General features: G+C 33.5%; 1 protein-coding gene across 1 annotated transcript in view; it reads right to left on the bottom strand.

Annotated features, from left to right (window-relative positions):
* The window catches only part of LOC104498136 (calcium-activated potassium channel subunit alpha-1-like), a gene marked incomplete at its 3' end in the record, with an annotated part of 35,398 nt that overhangs the window by 7,759 nt on the left and 19,042 nt on the right, over positions 1-8,597 (bottom strand). The window lies entirely within an intron of this gene.

Here is an 8,597-nt window from a genome sequence, read left to right as displayed (position 1 = left end):
AAAAGTTAATTTTAAAAAAAAAAAAAAAAAAGGTAAAACAAGCAAGTAAAAAAGCAGAGAAGGGAATGACAATTTATTGGCTCAAAAATAGTATTAGTCTCCTCTTGATGTTTGTCTAGATCCTATTCCATGAAGTGAGAGAAGGAAAACATCAATTCCAAAAGGTGCTTTGTGACTGCAGATAAAATATACATTCTCACCTGCAAAGACTATTAACAAACCATTTGGCCAAGTTGTATTAAAATCTAACAATAAGTGGCATCATATATATAAATGCTGATACACTGTAGTAACCAGTTCCTTTCGAAGTCATATTTCTTTATTTCACACATCTCTCTCCACATCTTTCTTCTTCCACGGAGATTTACTGTTTAAATTTTTCTGTTTACGACGCAATGAGGCAGCAAATCTCCCTAAAATGATGTGGTATTTTTCCATGGTTGAAAGCAGACGCTTGTCCCAATGAAGGCAGTGCTAAGCTTTTCAATTACAAGCAGTAAAAAAGAAATTTTTTTCCTACCATAACTCCTACAAGAAGAGTACTTTACAGTAAGAAATCATTATTGCACCATTGCAATGGATTGCTTAGAAAATCAACATTTGCACAGACTGTGATGTCACAAAGGTTTCTACCGCTCCACATTTCCATTACTAGATGTAGCTGGCTATGCAAGATGGAAGCACAATATATACCTATATACACATCCTTGAATTCTACATCTTAAATTCCGAAAGGCTGAAGAAAAGGCCTAGGAAATTTGGCAAGAGATCTTTGCTCCTTTATTAAAATATCCTACGCTGTCTCATAATTTCCTTCATGGAATAAACTAACCCCAGGTTCCATTACTGTCATGGGTTTAAGACAGATGGTGATTTTGATAAGCCTATTCCCAGTACTTCCAGTTACCACATTGCTCACTGAAGTCAAGAGGGACAAGATGGTATAGATACAATTTCTGGACTAAAAGAAAGTCTAGTCTCAAATGTGACAAATGCACAATTTCACAAACTTATTTGACACTTGAACTGCCAAATGTGAAGCAAAGAAATTCCAAGGGTAAGAAGCAGACCATCCTCAACTACTTCAAAATTGTTCTGTGGAAAACAGTAATGCAGAAACCTCTTTGGCTGGAAACAATGAATAATAGGTGGCAGCAATGGCTACTGTTGTACTGGGCTATAATAGGAGTCCACTCTTGCTTCATAATTTGATGCTTGATGAAATGTGTAGGAAAAGTGCATAGAACTCATTGGAAAGGGGATAATTAGGCAGAACAAAAAACAAATCGGTAAAATGCATCATGCAGTGAATAATATCATCATCATGTAATGTTAATTTTGCAGTGGTTCAGACAGTGACTAGAAAAGCACTAAACTATTATAGCAGTCCAGCACACCTCATTATACTGTTCTACAATTACCACTTTTATAAATAGTGTAGCACAGAATTTGAAAGCACTATTTTGAAATTTGATAAACTCAAATGCTCCATTTGCATGAGTTCTTAGTAACATCACCAGGACTCAGATGCAACTTTAGAAATAGCAATGGTCAAAAACATTAGTGTTTTCATTTATTTTTTTTTTTTAACAGGCAAGGAATATGTGTTTATATGAGACTCTGATCATGCTGGTTTGTGTTTAACATAGGACTCAAGATGATGAAATATTATTGCTAAACTAACTATGTCTGCTTTGGCTTCAGAAAGATTTTGCTCAATTTTAACCTGGTTTTGGTGCAGTAAGTGTACAGTTCCTAGACTGTAAACACTTAAAAACACAAAAATCCCTGAGTTAAAGCTTTCCTGTTTTATGAGGGGGTAAGCACAATGTCAGAAAACAAAAAGTTAAATATATTAGCTCATCCTTTTTCTGGTGCAAGGAGTCCTTTAAGAGATTTCCTCTGGGATCTTTGCACCTTGGCAGAGTTTGCAGCAGCCTCTCTACTGGATAAAACCATGCCTATATTTCCCTCTTCATAAACACTCTTCCTCAGTTTCCCAAGTGGTCAATTGCCTGAGCTGCCAGCATTATGTGTGCATGTTTTATTGCACTCACAGATGGGTCAGGATAATAACCTTCAACACAGAAGGGCAAAACATGGTTTCAAGCATTAAGATTCACAGCTCAACAAATGGACTAATCTCCATCCAACGTATCAATGTAAATGGAAAACTTCAAGAAAGTTCAGATTCTGAAGAGATATTTAAAACCTTTGTAGTTTAGTACATCTCAATCTTGAACAGACTGTGTTCGGTATAGTACATTACACTAACATATTAGGAAGTTCTAGCTGTCTAGTGGTATTTAGCACTTTTCCTGAGTGTAAATCCATCTAGCACCAAAAACTGCAAAGTCCCAAGAAAATTATAAATAGCAGCTAAAAATATTAATTTGTATTCCTTATGCTTTCTGAACACCTTTTCTAAGACGACTAATTTTAACCTATGGGTATTATTTTCTTCAGATGTTTCCATCTATTACCACGATATTGAACTTTCCATTCGCATAGCTGCTGCATTGTTTTTAATAATAGAAGTAGCTTTTCCTTGCAGACAACTGCCTTGTAGAGATCCTGTGCTGTTAGCTTTAGCGGGGTCTCTTCTTGAATGCTCTTGTGCTACATTGTATTCCTGTGCAGAAAATTTACTTCCTTCCTGGGAGATTTCACTTCATATGTTTTGTTTTTTTTTTTTTCCTGTCATTAATTAACAGTCCACATGTCAAAAATGTAAGTAAACTGAAGAGAAAACCTACAAGCCAGATGGAGTGTGCAACCCAAATTACTCTCTTGCAGAAGAAATTTTCATAGGATCATAAGACTACAAGATAATGCATGTTGGGAAAGATCCCCACAGTTTATCTAGCCTAAAAACCTCCTGCTAAAAACAGATGCATTTGATACAGTAATTCAGTTCTGTTACAATTTTCATTCAGTATGGTTTCATAGCAATATGCTACAGTGAAAATAAAGCATTTGGCTGTCAAATACTCTCGCGTTTAAGCATCAGGACTGATTCTTTTGGAAGTGGCAGAAGGCATCTGCACCATGGTTTCATTTTAGCATTCTGATTTGGGGCTGTACATGATCTATTGTTCTCTTTGCTGTTCTTATGTAGTGCAAGACAGTGTCCTGAGTAGTGACTGAACAAAACTGCCCAGTTTTCAAACACTATTTTCTGATGAAATAATTGCACTAATTTTTGCTTGAAAACTCCCACATAAAAAATTTCCTTTTAACATAAATTGTATTTTTGATTGGAAGTAGAAGAAAATTAAACAGATTTCTCATGTGTCCAGAGAGAGATATTATGTACATTATTTAAGAAAACTTGGAGGGCTTCTATTGTTCCAATCTGACCTGTATATGATTTAAGATTTAAAACTTCCTTTGTTTGTTCCAGTAACCATTCCCTTCCCATGTACCACCCTTTTTTTTTTTTGTTATTCACTAAGAGTTTATATAGAGCCAACATACTAGATACCTTTTGCTTTGACCTAAAGTTGATTGGTAGTAAAATGTTGTATTAATAATATAGGGTCAATAGAAATATCTAACATCTGCTTTAAGCTCTTTTTAAAAAAATCTCAAAAGTAATGTGGTATTCAGCTAAATTATTATTATTATTTCCAAATTTTTTTTTTATTCTCTAAAAACATAATTTAGAAATTCCCTTACAATACTGAAAACCATGATTCAGAAAATTAGACATTTTTATTGCTGGTAAGTATTCAGTGGTACTAAGGTTAAGTAATAGTTGCTATCATGTATCAGAGGTGAAAGTGGTTTAATATACCAACAGGAATCCATATTACATAATTGTGATACTGCAAAATGAATCTTTTATAGAGAATCAAAAGCTTATCAGGAGCCAAATTTTATGAAACAATAAAGCCAGACTAATCCCTTCTCTCCCATACGTACTTACCATTCTCAAAATTGTGACCAAATATGAAAAAATAGTACAGTTCTACACAGTTCAAATTATCTACAATACCTAGTTTTTTTCACTCAAGTATTCACATAATGATACATCTGCTAAAAATACACTAGCTTTCTATAAAGTAATCAAAAACAATGATAAAAAGTCCAAAGTTATCACAGATACAGTTTCCAGAAGAAAAAAAATGGAGCAATAGCTAAGATAATTGAGAACATACACTTAGTCCATGTAATTAGCACTGTAAATGAAAACAGATCCTCTGTGAATAGGATTCTTCAAAAAGGATCTTTGCATGGTTCTCCCTTCAGAGGACACAATACGAAAGGCAAATCTTTTGCCTGTTTATTTTGAAAGACATTATATCCATTTTATTGGAACAAGTATAAAGAACTTGAAAAAACTCACTCTAACTACACTGTCATAATAAATCAAACATAATAAATACAAAATTCTGTTCAGCATTCAGCTGAATAAATGGCGTCCGCTTCTCAAGTAACTAAATGAAGTGTGGGGCATATTGATCTAGATGTCTCTATAAAACTATAATATTTATATCAAACACATATGCTCAAATCTCTCTACGGTCTTTCTGCTTAGTGTTCTGATCATGCCTTCATCTCTTGACCATCTAAATTCTTTCTTTGTATACCAGTAGCAAGCCGCTGTGGTTGAAGTAAACGTGTTCTTGTAAAGTTTAACTTGTTTTCCTCAAGAAAGGATGGATCTCAGTCACTTTTTCTTTTCTTAAGAAAAGTCAATAAACGTCAAAAGAGGCTGTACGTATGGTCTTTTTGTTTATCTATTAGTTGTATGCCTTCTTTGAATATAACCAATTTACAGTACATTTCTAACTACTTGTGCTTCTCGTGGTTTACCTAACATTACTCAAGATTCTATTAATTCGGTTGAATTAAGTGAAAACTTTATACACGTGTTTATGTGTCTCTCTCTTACTGTGCTGTTTTAATATAAACTCCCCTCTCGGATTAATACAGATAGAGTAACAGGTGCTATACAGTCATGATTTCATGTTTTTCTCTCTTTTTTTTTTTGCAGAAACCTTGAACCCAAGAACAGTCCTTTAGGACCCCTTATTTAGCCAATGTTTACACTGAGCCAGACCAATATGTTATAATATTTTAACCACTAAAAAACTTGCCTATGTACTGCATATATGACAAAAGCAAAGAGAGGACACTCATCTAGAATGAACACTTCTGAACCCAAAAGAGACATCCCAGGTTGTTTTCAAAAAAAATAACTCTAGCAGGTATGAAACTATAAAGCGTTGTTGCCTAACTTGCCTTTTTGCCTTAATCATTCATATCTATGAAGACAGAGCACAAAATACTCTGAAATCATTATTAAAAAAAATAATAATTAAAAAAACTGTAGGCTTATTTTATTATACTGATTCTCATGTCAGGCTCTAGAAATCTAGTACAAATGAGACAAGTCAAAAAATCCAAGGATATAGCAAATTTTCTGTGAGGTGTGCAGCATCCTAGAAACTTCCAACATTTATTCTCCTTCAACTGGTTTTTTAGAAAGTAGATTTTGATTAGTCTCTTTACTCGTGAAGGATTAAAGATTTTAGAAGTGCTTAAGTTACCATGAAGCCAAAAGCACTGCCTTTCAAATATCTAAGAACACTAATTGTATAAACGAATATGACTACACTGTGACTGGAGATGTGATTGCAGCATGTGAGAACATGTCTGAGGTACCTTTAATTTCTGTAAATTGAGCCTGATTGATTGCTTCAGCTGCCAACTGTTTAGTAACCAGAGGGAACTTGTGTAGACTATACTGAACCTGCTGTGATTAATCTGTTCTTTCCAATAGATCCCACACTGTTTGGAATCTCTCTTACATTTTGAGTGAGGAAAACGTAATTAGTCAATACCAGAAAACAGTCAAAGAGCTACATTCAGCATATGGTATACAGTACAGATCAATGGAACAGCACTGGATCATACATCAGATTAACATGAATAGGAAATCATTAAAGTCAAGCATTTGAAAGTTACATCTGATGCAGATATTAATTTACTTTGTGACAAATATAAATGTGCAAAATTAAGAATTAAGAAGGAATAATTTCAAATTTACTTAAACATAAAATTGGTAATGTGTGACACATAGGCACACACAAGGCCATAATTAGTTGTGAATTATTACAGCTACAAAACTATATCAAATGCACTTATACAAATTCAGGTATCAGTCTCACTCAGTGAATATTAGTGGTGTCAAATATTTCCCCTGTGACAATCACTGGCAGCCTTTAAACATCATACATTGTTTCTGAAGTGCGCAGAAATAGTACAGAAGAATTCACTTAGGTATTTTTTGCCCACCTAAGTGAAACATCTACTAGTTAGAATGCATTTCAGATACTTTAATCCTGTATAAATACCACGCTTCTTTATTTAAACTGCATATTAGAACTTGCTTCTAAGTCTGTTTGCAATAGCATGCTATCATATGTGATCCACTGTGAGCTGGTTTTGTTTATTTCAACTTCCTTGCTCCGTTACAGGTAAATGAGTTTATCTTACTTTTTTTATGATCTAAGGAATCATGCAATGCTCGTGTATAAAGCAAGTTAAGAAATAAAAGTTAATATTCTTTGCTTGATGCACACCTCTGAAACCGCAATAATAAGAAGAAAGCACAGTGATTTGTGTCTCTCAGTACCTGGATTAGTTAAGAGGCTTCCACTGTAGCTTAAAGGGAAACTATTCATCTTTTCATTGAGTCTTGATAGTAATATTATCTAGAGTATTTATGCTTTCCTAAAAAATACCACATCATTTAGACAAAACACAGCTATATCACTGTAAGAAATAAGTGAATAATTTAGTATAAATCAAAGTAAAAACTGTTAAATGCTATGGTATGCACAATAAGTGCATACTAGAAAGACCACAGAAAAATGCAGGAGTAAACTACACCTCCAGCATTAGCATCTCAGTTGCAAATAGACTGTAATCTACTATTCCAATGCCTCTAAACCCTAGGCTTGAAATACTTTCTGCAGCAGTTATCACACACACAAGACATCTCGTTATTACTTTTGAAATCTATTGAAAATATTTTCCCTTAACTTTTCCCACCATTACTCATTTTCAATTGCCTTATGCAATTTTAAATGCTCAATGAGCCAAAAAATAATTAAATCCTTTGTAAGCAATGCAGGAATTAAAGAAGGCTTTAAGATTTCTGAGCATTTCATTCAAGACCAGAACTAATGCATTTGTTTCAACAGAAATCACCCTAAAATGTCATGACTAATTTTCTCCAACAGAACCAGAGATCTGCACAGAAGAAGAACAGTCACAATCCACTAAAACTTGCTGATCAGTTTGCTGCTTATGCCAGCTCACATTGCGCTCCCTGCAATGTCCGCTTAAAGACATGGCCTGTATATTTTATAGAACATGGCAGATCAGCAGGTTTATAAACCAGATTCAGTCTTTCTTGGATCAAAATTTGGAGAGCAGCAACTGCTTTTTTGATGTCAAACCCAAAAGTATTTTTGACATTTAAATAGAGAGAAGGAAAAATTTAAATTTTAACAATTTTACTCAGAAATATAAAATTAGTGCTGTTATTGTAGGAATGGAATGTAATTTGAATACACTTTTTTTTGAAGTAATAATATTGTTATATGTCACTTTCCACATTTTCTTTCCTGCTCTCATAAGAGTGGATATAGTTTAATAAGCATGCAGAATTGAAAAAAAAAAAGTTTGTCTTATTAGTTCTATCTGTCAGTCTATTTAACACTCATCAGATTTTCTTTATCACTAAGTGAGATTTCATTTGAAACAGTGGGACTAGAAGAATGGTTAGCAGATGGGAAACAGAGACACTTCTGGGAATCATAATGCAATCCATGTCTCATTCTCTTATTACATTCTCATCCCATTGGAAAACAATATCTTACATATTGTATCAAATTATTTAATATAATAATATAATGTCACTTTCTTTGGAACTATGCCTCACATTACTGCAGCAAATGGACCTTTGCCAAAATATCTGGATAAGCTTTAAAATTTTTTCCTAATTTTTAAACAAATTCAAATGTCTAATGAGACCAAGATGGCCTGTCAACTTAAATTATCTGTTTTTCTTTCTGTTTACCATATCTATCTGTCTACAGTTTTTATTTTTCTCTGTGAAGTTTAGTTATTGAATCCCATATTTCTTTCTTTAAGATATCTCTAACAGATGATTATTCCTGTTGATAGGTTGATGATTTGCTAATTTATGGCTTGTAAACTTAAGAAACCTGAAGAAATCTCTGGGAAGCAGAGCAGATCTTGAGAGAGGAGAAACAAAAAATTTTAATAGCTTATAAACTAAAGAACTGTGATTTCATTAAAATGTGATTTTTAATCTTATATATTAAGTATGGTAATATCTCAAGCATTTTAAAAATCTTGAAAATTTAACAAAGCTTAGCTATGGGGATAAGAATGGCAGATACCCTTTCATCCTTCTATGGCTCTTCACCTCAAAAATACAATTTTAAAATGATCTCTTGAATACTAATTGTGAGTTCTACCGACAGGTTACAGAGAGATCCTAAACAGAATAACCCATATTGAAAGCCTTAAAAAGAGCTAAATGTAGATAGAGTGTA

This window comes from Buceros rhinoceros, unplaced genomic scaffold (genome assembly GCF_000710305.1).
Source record: "Buceros rhinoceros silvestris isolate BGI_N320 unplaced genomic scaffold, ASM71030v1 scaffold11410, whole genome shotgun sequence".
Classification (NCBI taxonomy): domain Eukaryota; kingdom Metazoa; phylum Chordata; class Aves; order Bucerotiformes; family Bucerotidae; genus Buceros; species Buceros rhinoceros.
The sequence above is the reverse complement of the archived record's forward strand: the minus strand, read 5'-3'. Positions and strand labels throughout refer to the sequence as shown.